The sequence below is a fragment of the Carlito syrichta genome, unplaced genomic scaffold, assembly GCF_000164805.1.
Source record: "Carlito syrichta isolate Samal-C Ts95f unplaced genomic scaffold, Tarsius_syrichta-2.0.1 Scaffold311436, whole genome shotgun sequence".
Taxonomy (NCBI): domain Eukaryota; kingdom Metazoa; phylum Chordata; class Mammalia; order Primates; family Tarsiidae; genus Carlito; species Carlito syrichta.
Window position 1 is genome coordinate 10,404 of NW_007255532.1, and position 20,232 is coordinate 30,635.

A 20,232-nucleotide genomic window follows, 5' to 3' on the forward strand; every position below is an offset into this window, starting at 1 on the left:
CCAGAACTGAAAGGAAGTTGGAGTTACAGGAATGACCTTAGAGCAAGTTTTTTTTGTTTGTTTGTTTACTTTTTTGTTTTCTGTTTTAGTTTTTTTCCTCTTCTCTCTTTTTTTCTGTTTTTGTGGACTTCCTGTTTGTGTATGGTTACTTTTGAGGGAGAGTACATCAATGGGGGGCTTTTGTTGGTTTGTGTGTTTGTATAATTGTCTGTATGTATTTGGTTTTTAAAAATCTTTTCTGTCTTTGTTTGTGTCTCTTTTTATTTGTTAGTTGGTATTCCTGTGTGTTTTCTCTCTTATTCTTCTCTCTCCACCTTCCTCTCATACTCCTTCCTTGTTCCATTCTTTTCCTTTTTCTTACCTCATTTTGCTTTTAGGGGCAAACCTATACCTCCACTGCATGGACAGATTGTAAAGTGGTGGGAAGTAGGTTCCAGGGGACCCATACACCTGTTAGCAGATACTGGGATCTGCAGACAGGTTCTGAATCACAGCTCCCCCTGAATTAAATCTCAAAATTGCAAAAAGTATAGCCCCTTACACACAGTCCAGCTTCAGAGCTGAACAAAGCCAGAGGATGTATATAAGAAAGAATAGGAGATTGAGCAAACAGAAGTAAAATCTACCCCCCATCCCTTAACAACAGAATTTTAAAAGAGGTTTAAAAAAAAGGAGGAGGAGGGAAATCTACACAAATGAAGAAAACCACAGGCAGAAAATGGGTCTCACACAGACTCCTGGAAGATCAACCACTAAGATTACACACTTCAGAACACAAACAATGAAAAACCCCCGGAATGACTGGTCTGGTCTCAAACCACAAACCCAGATATCAAGATATTAATAGAGAGAATAAATAGAAATGAGGAGAGGCAAGAGGAAAGAATGAAGAAGTTGATAACTGAGATAACAGCAATAAATAATACAGTGAATGAAATAGCTAACAAACTGAAAAGCATAGAAAGCAGAATTAACCAAGCAAAAGAAAGAATCTCAGTGCTTGAGGACTAAAATATGGAACTAACCCAAACTGTTAAAAATGTAGAAAGAAGCTTAAAAAGACAGAACAAAACCTCCAAGAGATGAGTGATTATTTTAAGAGGCTGAACCTAAGATTAATTGGAATCCCTGAGGCAGATAGAGAGACAGAAACCACACTGGAACAAACATTCCATGAAATTATCCAAGAAAACTTCCCTCATCTCATCAGTGACATGACCATTTAAACACAAGAGATTCAGAGAACTCCTGTAAGACAACAAATGACAAGAACAACTCCTAGACACATAGTAATTCACCTACACAAAGTAGGTATAAAAGAAAAAATCCTAAAAGCAGCAACAGAGAAAGGTCAGACTATCTACTGGGGAAGAAAAACTGGAATAGCAGCCGTTATCTACAGAAACACTCCAGATAGGAAGGCTTGGAGCCCAATCTTCAAAGCTCTCAAAGATAAACATTTTCAACCAAGAATTACCTACTCAGGTGAGCTAAGCTTCATCAGTGATGGAGAATTAAAATCCTTCCCAGATATTCAAACCCTAATAGTTTGTGCTGCCTCCCGACCAGCTCTATAAGAAAAATTTAAGAAAATATTAAACAAAGAAGAAAGGGAAAAAAGAATAACAATACCCTTCACAAGAATGCAGTGAAAAGATTGAAAACACACATGAATCAAACCAAAAATCAAAAGAAAGCCAACAAGCAAAAAAGCAAACAAATAAAAGCAACAATAGCAAACTCTATAAGAACCTCAAGACAGGGATAAACTCTCGCATCTCAATAATTAACCTGAATGTGAATGGACTAAATATACCACTGAAAAGACATAGAATGGCAAAACTGATCAAATATAATGAGGAAACAATATATTATTTCCAAGAGTCTCATCTCACCAGAAAGGACACATAGACTCAAAGAAAGAAGATGGGAAACACATTTTCAGGTGAATGGAACATGAAACAAAGCAAGAGTTGTGATCTTAATATCACACAGAATACCCTTTAAGCTATCAGAAATTTAAAAAGGCACAGATGGTCACTACCTAATGATAAAAGTTTCAATCCATCAACAACAAATATCCATCCTAAACATATACGAACCCAACATAGGAGAACCAACTTTCTTAAAGCAGCTTCTAGGTAAATTTTAGAAAGATATTGACTCTAACGCTATCATAGCTGGGGACTTAAATACCCCACTCATAACCCTAGACAGATCATCAAGACAAAAAATCAACAAGGAGATCCAGAACCTCCATGACACTTGACCAAGTGGATTTAATTGATACCTACAGAACACTCCACCCAACAACCATGGAATATACATTTTATTCACCACCACATGGAAAGTACTCTAAGATTGATCACATCTTTGGCTATAAATCAAGCATAAACAAATTCCATAAGACTGAAATACTGCCATGCACCTTCTCAGATCACAGTGGAATAAAAAGAAATATCAACAACAACAAAGCTGCCCCCAAACACACAAAAACATGTATACTAAATAGCATGAAGCTAAACAACTCCTGGTCAACATGGAAATCAAAGCGGAGATTAAACAATACCTGAAACAAATGTAAATGAAGAAACATCTTACCAAAACCTCTGGGATGTCATGAAAACCGTACTAAGAGGGGAATTCATATCTCTACAAACACACATGAAGAAAATGGAAAGATTACAAGTTAACAGCCTAACAAATCACCTAAGGAAGCTGGAAAAGCAAGAACTCCAAAACACTAACTTCAGCAGAAGAATCTAGATCTCCAAAATAAAAGCCCAGATTCGAGACATAGAAGACAAAAACATAATACAAAAAATCAACAAAACAAAAAACTGATTCTTTGAAAAAATAAACAAGATTGATGGACTCCTAGCTAGACTGATCAAGAAAAAGAGAGAAAAAGGCCCAAATAAACACAATAAGAAATGCAAAAGATCAAGTCATAATTGACCCTGAAGAAATACAAAAGATTATCAGAGATCACTATCTATACCTGTATGGAAACAAACTTAAAAACCTAAATGAAATGGAGGATTTTCTTACATCACACAATCTCCTCAGGTTGAAACAAGAAGAAATTGAGACCCTAAATAGACCAATAACAACTTGGGAAATTGACCACGTCATAAGAAAACTACCTACACACACACACACAAAAGCCTGTACCAAATGACTTTCCAGCAGAATTCTACAAAACATACAAGGATGAGCTGATACCAATCCTATTGAAAGTATTCAGGCAATTGAGAAAGCTGGAACTTTCCCCAAATCATTTTATGATGTTAACATCACACTGATACCCAAATCAGGTAAAGATCCAACAAAGAAAGAACTACAGGCCAATATCCTTGATTAACATTGATGCTAAAATTCTCAGTAAGATTCTAGCAAACTGGATCCAACAACACATTTCAAAAATCATCTACCAAGACCAAGCAGGTTTCATCCCTGGCATGCAGGGCTGGTTCAACATCTGCAAGACCATAAACATAATTAAATACATCAACAGATGTAAAGACAAAACCCACATGATTATATCATTAGATGTGGAAAAAGCTTTTGATAAAATCCAGCATCCTTTCTTGATAAAAAACCTTCGAACATCTAGACATAGATGGAACATACATCAAAATAGTAAGAGCCATCTGTGAGAAACCCACAGTCAACAGACAGAAATTGATGCCATCTCCCTTAGAAACTGGAACAAGACAAAGATGCCCACTCTTCCAACATAATGTTGGAAGTCCTAGCTAGAGCAATCAGACAAGAGAAAGAAATTGGGGGTATCCAAATAGGAAAAGAAGAAGTCAAGTTATCCCTCTTTGCTGATGATATGATTCTTTACCTTGAAAATCCAAGTGAATCTGACAAAAAGCTCCTTGCACTGATAAAGGACTTTGGCAAAGTTTCAGGGTATAAAATAAAAGTGCAAAAGTCAGTTGCATTCCTATACACCAACAATAAACAAACACAAATCCAAATAAAAAGCACAATCTCATTCACAATACACACACACACACACACACACACACACACACACACACACACACACATTGGCATCTTCTTAACCAGATAATTCAAAGAACTTTACAATGAAAACTACAAAACACTGCTCAAAGAAATCAAAGATGACACAAAAAATGGAAAAATATTCCATGCTCATGGATTGGAAGAATCAACATTGTTAAAATGTCCATCCTATTCAAGGCAATCTACGGATTTAATGCAATATTCATTAATTTACCAGCAGCATTCTTCTCAGAATAGGAAACTACAATACAGGAATTCATATGGAAACATAAATGACCACAAATAGCCAAAACAATTCTCAGCAAAAAAAACCAACGACAACAACAAACAAAGTGGGAAGTGTCACACTTCCAGACTTTAAACTTTATTGTAAAGCTACAATAATCAATACTGCCTGGTATTGGTACAAGAATCGGCATATAGACCAGTGGAACAGGATAGAGATTCTAGAAGCAAAACCTCAATTTTTTAACCAACTCATCTTTGACAAAGTATCCACCACCAACGACTGGGGAGAGGAGAACCTATTCAGTAAATGGTGTTAAGAAAACTGGCTGATCATATGCAGAAAATTGAAACAGGACCCCTACCTATCACCATACACAAAAATAAACTCTAAATGGATCAAAGACCTAAATGAAAAACCTCAAACTATAAGAGTCAGAAAACTCAGGAGACACACTTACAGAAATCAGAGTAGGTAACAAATTCCTGATCAAAACCCCAGATGTCCGTGACATAAGAGATAAAATAGACAAGTGGGACCTCATTAAACTGAAAAGCTTCTGCAAAGCAAAAGAAACCATCAAGAGAGTGGGGAGATAGCTCACAGAATGGGAAAAAATATTTGCCAACTATATATCTGACAAAGGCTTAACATTCAGGATCTACAAGGAACTCAAACATACTGAAAGGAAAAGAACAAACAGCCCCATTAAAAAGTGTGCAAAAATATGGATAGACACTTCTCAAAAGAAGATATACAGGCAGCCAATAGACACATGAAAAAGTGCTCAGCCTCACTCATCATCAGAGAAATGCAAATCAAAACCACATTGAGATACCATCTAAACCCAGTACGAATGGCCATCATTAATAAAACAAACAACAACAGATGCTGGCTAGGATACAAAGAAAAAGGAGTGCATCTACACTGCTGGTGGGAATGCAGACTGGTTCAACGACTATGGAAAACTATAGCAATTTCTAAAAGAACTAGAAATTGACCTTCCATATGACCCAGCAATCCCTCTACTGGGAATATACCCAGAGGAACTCAAATCATTCTACAAAAAAGATGCCTGCACATGCATGTTTATTGCAACATTATTCATGATAGCAAAAACATGGAACCAACCATACTGTCCATCAAAAGAGGACTGGATTTTTAAAATGTGGTACATATATATGGTGGAATAATACACAGTCATAAAGAAGGACAAACATATGGACTTCGCAGCAACGTGGATGGATTGGAGTCTATAACTCAGTGATGTATCACAGAAACAAAGAGCAGAGTACAAATGTTTTCACTCATAAGCGTACCCTGAACATTTATCATAATACTGTAAGAATGGGGTTGGCAGTAATGGGATACTGCCAGCAGGGGCTGGAGAGGGAGAACCTGATCTCAAACCAGATGAAGTGTGGACCAAAGGGAGGCCCACACTTTACCTGTACAATGACCACTTGTATACCTAATTCTGAATTGTACCCCACATCTTTAAAATAAAAAAAAAGAAAAAAGAAATGGCTAAAGCTATAATATAGCATGTAGGCATGCATGTTTTGATGCATAAGCTGGAAACATGTATGGATGTATAAACACACACCCCCCAATACACACACACAGAGAAATGGCAATCCTAGAAATTAAGAGAATGGTTATCTTTAGAAGAAGGGGTGGTATGACTGAGGGACTTCTAGGGTGCTAAGGATGTTCTACTCCCTACCTAAGTGGTAAGTACATGGGTGTTAGGATATTTGCTTTGTGATAGTTTTTTTTAGGGTTAAATTTTTTTATTTTTTGAAAATAATGTTATTGCTTTTATTTTTTATCTTGCATACCTTGCCATTCTGGCAATGGGCAGAAACTTCTTTTTCTTCATAACAGTGAACCTAGGCCTTGGTTTCACAGCTTTGTAGGACTGTGGGGTGAAATCAGCTGGGATGACAGCTCAGGACAGGAATACAATGCCAATGTCAAGGTCAAATGGCAACCTTTGCCTTGGAACAAGGCTAAGGAATTCAGGGTGGTGTTTTCTTACTAATCTCAATCCTTCTTTTTTGTTATTGCAATAGCTTTAGGAGGTAAAAATGGTTTTTGGTTACATGGATGCATTTAATATAAAGGAGAAGAAATCTGGGCTTTAAGTGTACCCACTACCCCCATCTGTACACATTGTACCCGATGAGTGATTTTTCATTCTTCCCCTTCTGAGTATCCATTATACCATTCTACATGCTTTTGCAGATCCTTAGTTTAGCTCCCACTTACAGTGAGAACATGTGGTATTTGGTTTTCTGGCCCTGTGTTACTTCACTTAGGATGATAGTCACCAGTTCCATTCAAGTTGCTGCAAAAGATGTTATTTCATTTTTTTAATGGCTGAATCATATTCCATGGTGTGTATATATACCACATTTTCATTATCCACTGATCAGTTGATGGACTTTTAGGTAGATTTCACAGCTTTCCAATTGTGAATTGTGCTGCAATAAAAATATAACTGCAGGTGTCTTTTTGTATAATGACCTCTGTTCATTTGGGTGGATACCTAGCAGTGGAATTGCTGGGTCAAATGGTATATCTACTTTTAGTTTTTTGAGTAATCTCCATACCACTTTCCATAGAGGTTGTACTAATTTACACTCCCACCAACAGTATCTAAGTGTGCCCTTTCCACCACATCTGTGCCAACATCTGTTGTTTTATTTTTTACAATTTTTTATTAATGGCCATTCTGACTGTTGTAAGGTGAAATCTCATCGAGGTTATCATTTGCATTTCCCTGATGATTAGTGACATTGAACATTTTTTCATGTTTGTTGGTCATTTGTATATCTTCTTTTGAGGTGTCTGTTCATCCACTTTTTAATAATGCTATTTACTACTTTCTTGCTGTCCATATTTCCTTTTTGCACAGTTTTTCCTGCGTGCAGCATTTCAAAATTAAAAAGCAACAATTTCAATATAAAAAATAAGGTGGCTAGGGGCTAGTGTCAGTTTTAGACTGATAATAAAAATTTGTTTTTCTTATGGCAGTTTTAATAATAAATATATTAATAAATATATTTCTGTATTTGTGCATCTATTTTATTGCAAGTTAAAAAGAATTAAATTGTGAATAAAAAGGGACCAAAACATACTAAGCGCTCCTATGTTCTGTAGCCCATACTTTCAGTGTTCTTTTCTGAGCACTACTGTTTTGGGCTTTGATCTTTGCACTTCCACTTGTCATACAGTTCATCTTACTCTTCTGATGGGCTGAGAAAGGCTCTCAGGCTGAGTCCATCCCTTCTCCATTCTAAGAAGGTGAAGAGGAGTAGTCTGTTTAATGAGGACTCCCTTGTGTTCATTCTAGCTCCTGGAAACTGCTTTCATGGTGTTTACATTCTAAAAGAAAAACAAAGAAAATGAATAGGCAAAACATGTAGCATATAGAGTGTCAGGTAGTGTTAAATGTTATCAAGAAGAGCACTTGATTGACTTGCTGCCTTGTAGGAACTGTGTTTCCCAACCAGTATGACAATGAGCCCTCAGGCTTCATCAAATTTAATATGCAGTGAAAGCTGTTAAACAAGGTTCAGCCACAGTTGGTCTGAAATTGAAGACCTATGTGGTGTTGGATGCACTAAAGAGAGCACAGTCAGAGCTTGCAGCTCAAAAGGAAACCATTCTTCATGCTGACAACTATATTGGTATGTCCATTGCAGAGCTTACTGCTGATGCTGGACTGTTACATAATTTTGTGCACCAGGAGTATTTGGATTCCAGATTTTTGTTTGACAGATCACTTTCTGTATTTTTGCTAATTGGAACCAAGATCCAGATGCTAACAAAACAATATGGTCATAGACTATATGGTGTTGGGCTGCTTATTGTTGGTTATGATTATTTGGGGCCCCACATTTCCAAACCTGACCATCTGTTATTTTATTGCAGAGTTATGTCCATTGGAGCCTGTTCTTAATTAGCTTGCATTCACTTGGAGAGACATCTGTCTGAGTTTATGGAGTGCACTTTAAATGAACTGGTTAAACATAGTCTACATACCTTAAGAGAAACACTTCTTGAAGAGCAAGACCTACCTACAAAAAAACTTTTCCACTGGAATTTTTGGTAAGGACCTGCAGTTTACAATCTATGATGATGATGTGTCTCCATCCTTGAAAACCTCAAGGAAAGACCTCAGAGAAAGGCATAGCCTGCTGAACCTGCCTATACACCTGCAGAGAAGGGTGAGGGACCCATGGAACATTAAGTGAGAGACCAAGTTATACGAGGGGGGCCCAAAAAAACCTAGAATTTATTTATTAAAAATTGTGTATTTATTCTTACATGTTTAAATTTCAGTCACTGTCAAAGTACTCTCTGTTTGATATAGCAGTGTCTATTGAGACACTTTTTCCACTGCTCAAAACAGTTTTTGAACTCGTTAATTTTGATGCCATTTAGTATTTCTGTTTTTTTTTTTTTTAATTTCACCTCTTACATGTAGGCAAATCATTTCCCTTTGAGAACTTTTTTCATCCAGGGAAACAAACAAAAAAGTCTCTCAGGGTGAGATCTCATGAATGTGGAAGGTAGAGCACTGGGATCGGGCAGGTTTTGATCAGAAACTACTGAATGCTCAGTGTGGTGTGGGCAGGTGTGCTCATAAATCAGCCATCATAAAATGGGCAAACACATTGAAAGAATCTCCAAAAAAAATTCACTGAAGCCAGATACAGCCTCTCCCAACAACACTAGCTGGTACACTGATGCTGATGGATTCCTAGAACACTTACCTAGTAGGGGAAGCCTGTACTCTGGGGCCTACCCTCTAAAAAATAATGCTGCTTTTTTTTTTTTGGTCCTCTCTCATATGTGTATTATCAAATACATAAGAATGCAGAAACTCATGCTTATGTCAAAAATCTGTAGTCTGAATCAAAAGATGTAGAGTGGCTGAATAATATGTTTTAGAAATCAGTCCAGATATAATTTTTAAGCAACCTCACTGAAACCAAACAATGGAATGCCTTTTTTCTTTGAGAGAATCTACATAATCATTTTCTAGAAAGAACAAGTATCTATGCTAATGATTTTATTTGAAGAAAGTAGTATCTTTGCAGTTTTGAAGACAACTGTGAGATAAAATTGTTTCACCTCCTGGGAAGAAAGTGTTATGAGGAAATAGAAGTCCTAAGAGGCTACCCAACAGGGTGGGGAATTTATCAATTCTGCTCATTCACAGGCCAACCCAGTACATGAGACATAGTAGGAATTCAAGATATACTTGTGGAAGAAAGGGAGGGAAAGAGGAAGCCTAGAAAGGAAGAGGGAGGCAAGGAGAAAGAAATGAAGGAAGAAATCAAAGAAGGGAGGGAGAAAAAAAAGAAGAGAAAGAAGTGCTGTTGGATATTGTTTTACACACAATTCCGATAATAAAATCTATAATGTAGAAAAAACACTTATGTTATTTTAATCACATATACTCTATCATAATATGGTTTCTGAATTAAAACAAGACCCCTACCTATCACCATTCACAAAAGTCAACTCTAAGTGGATTGAAGACCTAAATGTAAAACCTCAAACTATAAGAGCCTTAGAAAATGCAGGAGACACCCTTATGAAAACTGGAACTGGCAACCAATTCCTGATTAAAACCCCAACTGCCCATTCCATAAGAGATAAGATAGACAAGTGGGACCTCATCAAACAGATAAGCTTCTGCAAAGTCAAAGAAACCAACAAGAGAGCAGGGAGACAGCCCAAGGACTGGGAAAAAATATTTGTCAACTGTATATCTGACAAAGGCCTAACATCTAGGATCTATAAGGAACTCAAATATGCTGAAAAAGAGAAAAACAAACAGCCCCATTACAAAATGGGCAAAAGATAGGAATAGGCATTTTTCAAAAGAAGACATACAAGCAGCCAACAGATACATGAAAAAAATACTCAGCCTCACTAGTCATCAAAGAAATGCAAATTAAAACCACACTGAGATACCACCTAATTCCAGTCAGGATGGCTATAATCAATAACTCAAAAACAACAGATGCTGGAGAGGATGCAGCAAAAAGGGAACACTTCTACACTGTTGGTGGGAGTGTAAACTAGTATAACCTCTGTGGAAAACAGTTTGGTGATTCCTAAAAGGTCTAAAAATAAATCTTCTACATGACCCTGAAATCCCCCTACTGGGTATATACCCAGAGGAACTCAAATCGCTCTATGAAAAAGATACCTACACACGCATGTTTATTGCAGCATTGTTCACAGTAGCAAAAACATAGAACCAACTGTGCTGCCCATCCAAAGAGGACTGGATTTTAAAAGTGTGGTACATATACCTGATGGAATATTATGCAGCCATAAAGAAGGACAAAATTATGAACTTCATAGCAACTTGGGTGGACTTATAGTCTATAATACTAAGTGATCTATCACAGAAACAAAGAACTGAGTATCATATGTCCTCACTCATAAGTGGACCTTGAACAATTATCATAATACTATAAGAAAAGGAGGATTGTCAGTTGTGGGAAATTGCTGGGGTGGAGGGGGGTGGACTTGGCAGTAGTGGGGATTCTGCTGGGGGAGAGAGGAACACATCTCATCAACAAGGGTGTCTGCATAATGAACATTTGTATACTTATGCCTGAATTGTACCCCACATCTTTAAAATAAAAAAATAAAAACAAAAATAATATGGTTTTTGTTTTTAAACTTTAATTTCCACTTAAATTATGTCATTAATATTTTTCCACATTGACAAACATAGATGCACATCATCTTTGGAAACATCCTAGCCCAGAGTAATCTCCAACTCTGTCTTTGTTTGGGGTATGCTTGTCCCTACCTGGGATAAATAATCAGCACCTCTGCTGCTCTGAGATTCTCCCCAATGCCAACTTTTCACTTGCTCTAATTTTTCCTTGTTCATTCCTTGCTTTCTCTCCAGGTGGCATGGTGGTGGGCATGGTGTTGTTCATGACAGCATCCTCTCCTGGCATATCCCCTACTCCTTTCTGCTTCCTGAAACTCTCTGCTTCCTGGTCTGCCTGCCAGTTTTCACATGGATCCAGGTCCTACTTGTCTCCTTTGAAAAACACTGCCATCCTAGAATATACCCACAGTAAGAAGAAGGGGCCAAAGGCATTTGGAAACAAGAATTGAGAAAACAGACGGCCAGGAAAGTTGAGGACTCGTCCAAGTTCCTGCAACCAGTTACTGGCAGCTCTGGAGTCTGACTCCTGGTCCAAGATCCCTCTATCTGTGACAGAGTGCTCTGTCAAAAACCAACAACTCATGAATGTTTACAACAGCATTACTCATAATCACTGAAACTTGGAACCAGCCAAGATGTCCTTTAGTAGGTGAATGAAAATGAAATATTTCAGACAATGAAATATTATTCAGTGCTAAAAATAAATACTCTTTTTTTTTTGAGTTGGAGTCTCACTCTGTCACCTAGACTGGAGTGCAGTGGCCGCTCCTGGCCACCACAGCCTCCATCTGCTGGGCTCCGGTGATCCTTGCACCTCAGCCTTCCAAGTAGCTAGAATTACAGGTGCATGCTACCATGCCCAGCTAATTTTTTATTTATTGTAGAGATGAGGTCTCACCAAGTTGCCCAGCCAGGTCTCGAACCTGTGGGATCAGGCAATCCACTCACCTCGGCCTCCCAAAATGCTGGGATTACAGGCTGAGCCACCGAGCCCGGCCAAGAAATACTCTTATCAAACCATGGAAAGGCACAGATATCACTTAATGAAATGCATGTTACTTAAATGCACATCACTAAGTGAAAGAAGCCAATCTGAAGTCTGCATACTGTATGATTCCAACTATATGACATACTGGAACTGATCTTTTGATACCGTATGGAGACAGTCAATAGATCAGTAGTTGCCAGAGGTTAAGGGAGAGGGTAGGATGAATAGACAGAACACAGATAATTTTTAGAACAGCGAAACTACTTTGTGTAATACTATAGTAGTGGACACATGGCATTATTTATTTGTCCAAACTCTTTGAAAGTACAACACCAAGAGTGAACTCTCGTGTAAACTATGGTCTTTGAGTGATACTGGTGTGTCAGTGCAAGTTCATTGATTGTAATAAATGTATTACTGTGATGTTGTAGGATGTTGATAATGAGGGAAACTGTTGGAGGGCAGGAAGAGGTGTATAAGAGCTCTCTATATGTTCTGGTCAGTTTTGCTTGAAACTAAAACTGCTCTGAAAATGAATTATATTTAAATAACAATAGAAAACATTTTTTTCCCATAATGATCCAATATTTGCTCTGGCAAAAGACCTTTAAAAAAATTCAAGCTTTTTTGATTTTCTTCCCATTGTTATGTTTTTTACTGAAGCCGAGGAGCAGAATCCTTCTCTAGACAAGGAAAAGATATGCAAGCATCGATCACTTCTCCACTTCGTGTCCATGGCACAGGACAATTTTCAAAAAGTTTATTGTTTCCTCAGCAGAATTAGAGCACCAAAAAATATCTCAGTTTCTATTTTCAGGTTGTTATGAGTCTCACCATAGGAGTTGCAGTGGATAGAATGACTTTATAAAACACTTTCTTCAATCCTTCATTTAGGTCTAAAAGCTGTGGTGGCCTCAAGGATCCTGAGTCTTGTTAACAGAACCCAATCTCTGCTTTCTGCAGCTTGGTATATTTGACAATTTCCTGGAGAAAAACAGTCATCTTTTCTCCATGTTAAATATGTTAACTATTAGGAAGAAAGAAGTCAACTTTTTGAGCCTCCACTTTGCATTGGGCTCTGTGCCAGGCACCTGACATGCTTCATCTTATTACAGTCTCACAACAGCAATATTACTATTTCTGTTTTTCAGTTTAATAGACAGAGTGGCATGAAGGTTACTAAATACCAGAGGCATTCAGGTAGTAAGTTATAGATCTGGAAAGCGACTCAAGCCTGTCTCAATCATTCACGTTACATCCAGGAGTCCTTCTTGAAGGAACTAACTCTGAGAGCAAATGGTGTGGGAATAGTGTGCTTGTGACAGGACCCAAGTCCCATCCTTTGAAAGATTATTCACTCTGGTTGGTGATTCAGTAACTGAGATGATGGAGAAGAGGCTGCTGTTTCATAGACTGTTAATCCTCATCCTTCAGTCAGCACTGCCAGCCTAGATTTCCTCCATTTCCACACACCGCCCAGACTGCCCTCTGAAGGTCTCTTCCTCCTTCCAGGTTGCCACTGATGTTCTGTGATGGCTCTGGATTGTCTTTATTTTTTGGACCTCTGCTTTCTTGTTAGTTTTCATCCCCTTGGTAATGTAGAGTAGGATACAGAATGTGGATGTAGGGTGGTTCAATAGTGAATAATTATAGTAAAACTATGTCAGACAGCCTCCAGTAAGCATGATTTTTTAAAAAGTTCTGGTACATTGACATCTAGGGCCTTGATGACACTAGAGGGATTACCCCTTCCAGGGCTGGACAATTCCTAGGAGAGTAAGCAACCCATCTTCAAGTATGACTTTCGTATGCAAAGGAATACAGAGCCCATGTTTATCAACTACCTCCTTTGCCAAGATTTTACACTTCAAGACACCATCCACCTGCTCTAATCATCTCACTGAGGGGCTAGATACTGACAAGGAAATCTCCTGTGTCCCACAGTTAGCCCAAACTATTCAATTTACCCAATGCTATGCCTGTCTACCATGCCTTACCTGTTCCTTCCCAAGGAAATCAGAGTGCAGGTTCTTATCCACACTTTTTCCTCACTCCCTCTGTCTGCTGACTGGCCCTGGTGCTTCCTTGTGTGACCCCAAAGGGTGTGCCATGTCTCCTATTTCTAGGGAATCTGTGAACATAAAAACTTATCTCTTCATGACAATCATTTCTATGATGAAGATTAAACTGATTAAAACCAATCCTGGGTACATTTAAAAACATATCTACATTGAGATAATGTCTAATATAAATGGATTTCACTTTTACACCACAGGGAGCTCAGGAAGGTAATTCAGAGTGTCACTGGTCTCAGATAAATGTAACCTAAGAGTTGATGCTAAATGAGACCAGAGCACAGCACCAGGGATGCCATCAGTTCCAGGGTACCCAGTGGAGCATCATAAAGAGAAGAGAATTAGGTGACTGGATTGATGGTGGTTATGATATAGTGTCTCACATTCTCTTGTTCAGCATCTACATTTTCTAAATGTAGAAAGGTCTACGTTAAGAAAATTTAAGGGCACAAGGAAGGGAATTAAGCTAAGTCTTGCAGAGAGTCAAGAATTCTGGGTGTGATACTTACACATCACGGCACAAATTGCCTGGAAAGAGTCTAGGAGGCAGAAGGACCTTCCTAGAAAGAAGGATGTAGCAGAAGGCATGTCGGAGATCAGTCCAGGTGTCTGTGCCCTAACCCTGCCTGAAAAGAGAAAGACTGAATGTAAAAACAGAAGTAACTCCTTTTTGTGTGTTGTTCAGGGCATAGACAAACCTGCTTTGAGGCTTTAATGACAAAAGAAAGCAGAGAGTTAGCGAGGAGAGGCATGTTTCCCCTTTCTAGGCAAAAACCACGGGAGCCAGCCTAACTCTTGTGCTGAAGTCATTGCAGTGGTGAACAGTGACACAGATAGGCTGTGTTGTACTGAGGGCTCTATAGCACTGACTGAACCTCCTGGAAGGAGCAGCAGCATCCTATGTGGAAATCCCCGGCAGCCTCAGCAGTGGTAGAACAGGGCTTCATTCAGGCTGCTACAGCTTCATTCAGGCTGCAGACATCCATGAGAAGCTCAGGGTGGAAGAACTCAGGAGGGCTATCCACGAACACTCTGGGGACCTGAGCACCAACAGTGAGGCTTTCCAGAAGGCTACTGGAAGCAGTTAGGAAGCAATAGTCAGCAACATGGGGTATCCAGTTCACACTCATGCAACCTTACTTCTAACTTCAGGTTGGGATTGGAATGTCCAGAGACAGAAGCAAGGAACTGAGAAACCCCTGATGATTATTCCTTTCAAGGCACTATTGGATATGTGAGCCAGGAAAACGAAGGCAACTCAAGGGCTTAGGATCTCTTGAATTGCCATACCCTACCAGCCCCAAGAGACCTTTCTAAGGTTGCTCTCTGTAAGAAAAATGAGAGTGCCTCTCAGCCTGTTCGGGCCAATAATTCATTTGGAAACAAGTGGCTTATCTCTTTGATCTGGGTTGCAGAGGGTGCCCCCGACTGAGCTGCTTGCATGCTGGGTGCTCTTGCTGGGTTGCATTGACTGCACAAAAGGATGCCAGGAGAGGAGGATCTTCATGTCTGTATGGGCCAGGTGGGGTCAATTAAAGTGAAAATGAAAACAGCTTCATCAGCTGCTGGAGAGGCATAGCTGGTACTAAGAAACTGATCCCCCAAAATATGGTGCTGTGACATATGGAATGGAAGAAACCTGAAGGCCTATCTGACCTCCCTCCTACCTCCATTTCTCAGTTCTTTGTCTCTCTGAAGTTGTTCTCATAAGTTCCTTTATCTGCCCAGAGTTTGGACCTGCCAATTACTGCTGGCCCCTTCTCTGAATTTTCATGACCTGAACTCGTATCACAGGAAGAAAGACTGAAGTTTGTCAACACACCTGGACAGACTTTTGTCATACACCATTGTCTGCTCGGCAGGCTCAGCAGACTTTTTCCCAGCCCATTGCATGTTCTCCAAGCCCATTCAATTCCAGCCCTCACATTTCCCAATTTCCCTTTCCCCTAAGAAGAAGGGTATATAACCATGTGTACCCCACCATGTGATGGGGTAATCACACTGTGATTTTACCCCCATTCACATTAATACATTTGTATGACTTTCTCCTATGAATCTGCCTTTTATGTGATGACTTTCAGCAAATATTCAGAGGGCAAAGGAGAAGTTTTGCCTTGACCCCTACAGCAGCTTCCCATACCTCAGTGTTTCTGGAAGGAGTGGTACTGGGTAATTGCTGATAGAAGAAAAGTCTTCCTGCTAAAACCAGCAGAGCAAGTGCCGTCACTTCCTGTTGCATTTCCTTCAAAATCCCTCTCCTCCTGCATCCTTCAGGTAGTACTGTTTGAGGACAGCTATTCAACAGACTCAAGTGTGGAAATTCTGATGTTCAAATGTGCAAACAAACATCTTTCACATTCTTAAGTCTTTCACAATGTTGTTTTTCTGACCAGCAATGCTCATCTCCTTCCCAATCTTTGTGCTTTAAAAATGTTCTTGTACTAAAAAAGAAAGAAAGAAAAAAAAAGAAAACTCAAGGCAAATGAAAAATTAAAATGAAAAGTTACCCAGAATTACACTGCAGAAACACATCACTTGTTTTTACTTTCCAACTTTTCTTCCATTCCACATTCATAAGCATAGTTTGCACAGTCGTAATCATAGCAGAGATAGTTTGATCCTTCATCTTCATTGAATAATATACCATTATTTTTTCCAAGTTATAGATTTTGTAACTGTAATTTTAGCGAACGTATAATGTTATGTGGAGTTGATGTGTTATAGCCCACTTAACATTCCCTTAAAATTGAACCATTCTTCAAGGTGCAACTACAGTCCCAGATCTTTGGCAAATCTTACATGAATGCACCAGGCCTCAGAGAATATTCCCTCCTCTGAACTTAAAAGCATTTTCTTTCCATTTGCCAGACCACCACATATGTTTCCTTGGATTTTTTTTTAACATCTCTACATGTAGATGTGTCATCCCCCTTTCTAGATACTGATAGCCTTGAATACAAAACTAAGTTCTTTTTGCCTCTGAATCCCCTGCACTCTGTAGAAAACCTGACATTTTATGGTACTCAGTAGGAGTGGATAATTAACAATAATAATGGTGATGTCAGTAGCATAAAAGCTCTTCATTACAAGCCACAGAAACAGTACTACTCAGGATAAATTTTGCAGAAAAGAAGCTTATTGAGATCAAACATACATCTAATGGATGACCCAGCAATTCCACTCCATGTTATGTATCCATGAGAAATAAAAGCATGTGTTCACAAAAAACTCTTGTACTGGAATGTTCACATCAGTATTAGTCAGAATTATCCCAGACTGGAAAATCACCCATCCATTAATGAAAGAAAGGATAAACAATTTTTAGTGGGTTCATACAATGGAATACTACTCAGCCATAAGAAGGGGAAAGCTTCTGATACACAAAACAACTAGGATAAATCTCAAGGACATGAAGAAAGCCAGGCACAGATGAACCCAAGAAGGGGTAACACTAAACTCTTGACAGAAATGTTGCCACCATGTGTACTGATAAGCAAGGAAACATCTTGAACATTCTTCAGCCTACTAGGCATAAGAGCACAAATAACTGCAACTGGATTATGGCTGCTGTCACTTTGTCCCAGGGAGAAGTTCCAAAATAGCAATTAAAAAGGGACCCCCAATTAAAAGATTCTACTGAAAGAATAACCATGATTTCAGGTCTCTCCAACCTGGCAAAACTCCGGGGCACTCAGGAGGCTGGAGTGGGAAGTGCAAATGGAGCAAACCAGACCTTGAGATGGCAGCTGGCAGCAGGCAGTACCCTCGGATCACCTATAATTTCTGTTGTATTCTGTCTTTTTGTACCCTTGCTAGGATATGGAAGAGAGTGCAGTGTGGGTTTTAGGGGTGGAAGAAGGAGGGCACAGGGCTTCCCTCTTGGCTGGCTTAATCCTTCTTTGCACCTCCCCTTCATTAGTGAATACCTCTGCTTTCCTGGGTTGAGTTTAGCAGTTGGAAGCATATGGACAACGGGCTTCATCTGAATCTGGGCTATCCATGAGCTAGAAATAAATGAGTCTTACTGCTTGGATTGAAATTACCTGAGTGAGCAAGAACTGGATAAGAGATGTTGCCTGCACTGGATATAAACTCTTCTAGTGCCAGAAAATGCATAGAAGTGGAGGCTTTTTTTCTTCAAGTTTTATATATGGACCCATCATTTCCATAATTAAGAGGCTTATACCTGATGAGCTCGTGGGCTTTGGAGAGACAAGCAGGATTATCTAAGGAAGGGCCCATAAAACTCAGCAATAAGCAGGCCAAGACTGGGGTCACTCCTTTTCCCTTTGGAGAGAATTTGCACATGATCTTAGTCCCCAAAGTCGCCAGGTGTTTTAACTAGTTGTCATTTTCCAGCACAACTGGCCCAGTTAAGGTTAGATTTGACTCCCCAGCACATAATTCTTATGTACTGCCTGCAAAATCATTCTCATACTTGCCCTGTAAAATGAGAGAATAAAAGGGAGGTGAGGCTCTTTTCCTGGTGCACAACCCCCTGGTGCATCCACAGACCTTGTCCAGGTCTCAGTACTGTTCCGTAAGACTATGGGAGAAAAGACAACTCATGAAACTACTGGCCCTTTTGCCCTTGAATATCAGCATACTCCAAGTGATGTTTGCTGGTGTTCACCTAAACATTGCAAGTAGTTCTTCCACCAAAAACCCAAAGTGAAGAATCTCTCAAACGTAGAAAGAAATGCAGGTGAAGAGAAGCCAAAGTAAATGGCAATATTCATTAAATTTCTAATAATTAAAAGGACGTAGAGGAGGGCTTTTCAGATAATTTTGGACAGTGTACATGTTATTCAATTCAGTATAACTGGGTCATGTTTAATAAAAGAGTTAAAGTCAGAAAGACTGGAATTTAAATCTCACACTTATCACCCACTAGTTGTATAATCCTTTAAAAAATTTACTTAACCTCTATGAAACTCAGTTTATTCATTTATGAACTTGAAATGATTACATCAACTTAAACTAGGTTTAATTCAGGATAAATAAAATCACCTAACTGTAGCACTTAGCATAATGATTGGAAAATAGTAAGTTCTCGATAAATAATAGGAGCAAGCATTAATAATCATGTTAACTGAACAAAGGAAGCAATAAAAGGGAAAATAATGAATGTACAACTCTGGTTCCTGAAGGTCAGCCTCAAATATACCAGATCTCTTCTACCAGCTTTCCTCCTGACTGAGGATGATTGTAGCACCCTAGAGCTGTGATCTACAAATCCATACAGACTAGATGAATTTGGCTGTTCCTGCCAATGGTCTCAAGGATAAATATCATGGTTAAAAAAAAATCAGGGATGGGAAGACAAAACTTTCTATAAAATGACTTGGTTTAGGTCTCAAAATCCTATCCCCACTGATGGCAGAAAGTGTAATCTTACCGGTTTAAGACAATTTATTCACTATTATTTAAAACTAAATCTCATTTAGGTAAACGCTCCATGAATTGTAGGGTTTGTCCTCATCTTTCCTCATCAACCCAGACATAAAGATGATTTTAGTTTGGGAGATGAGATGGAGGTTGGGGCACTTACCCCTGCCTTGAGTAGGGCACATCTTAGAGGTGGATGAGACTGAGATGCAACTGGTGTTCCCACATCTTGAACATCAGCCCTGACCCTCCAGGTCCCACTGCTATAGCTGTTGAGTTATCTTCACTCCACTCCAAGGCCTTGCAGGCAGACTTCTCCACAGCTTAGACATTTGAAACTTTTGCCTTCTCTCCTAAGACTCAGCTGCTCTTAGTACCTTCAGGGCAGTGTTTATCCTTTCTTCACATTCCTCTTTGTAATATATGTTTGCTCTCTTTCTTCAGGCTTTCTCTCCTGATCTTCTAACAATTCAAAACACTTTTTTCCTTTTCAAGTAGGTGGTTCTTAGAATAAAGTTCTATGGTATTCACAACTGCAAAATTTGCTGTAGATTTACCGGAAAAATAAATAACTAGTTAAAAGTCCAAAAACCCTAAATTCATCTCTTTTGTTCGCTTTGTACAATCTGTACCCTAAGGGCAGTATGTATGAAAAGTCTTTTCTTCAATGATAAAGGAAAGAAAGAGATTGAAAAAATCGAACAAAATCACACACGTTAATATCAAAATATTTCTTACTGTAAATATAATTACTTTTGCACATACTTTCTGCCTATAACCCAGAGCTAGTTTGGAGGTGGCC

General features: G+C 38.9%; 1 pseudogene; it reads left to right on the forward strand.

The window, feature by feature from the left end:
• Positions 1-7,801: 7,801 nt before the first annotated feature.
• On the forward strand, positions 7,802-8,522 carry LOC103271203 (annotated as a pseudogene).
• The last annotated feature ends 11,710 nt before the right edge of the window (positions 8,523-20,232 follow it).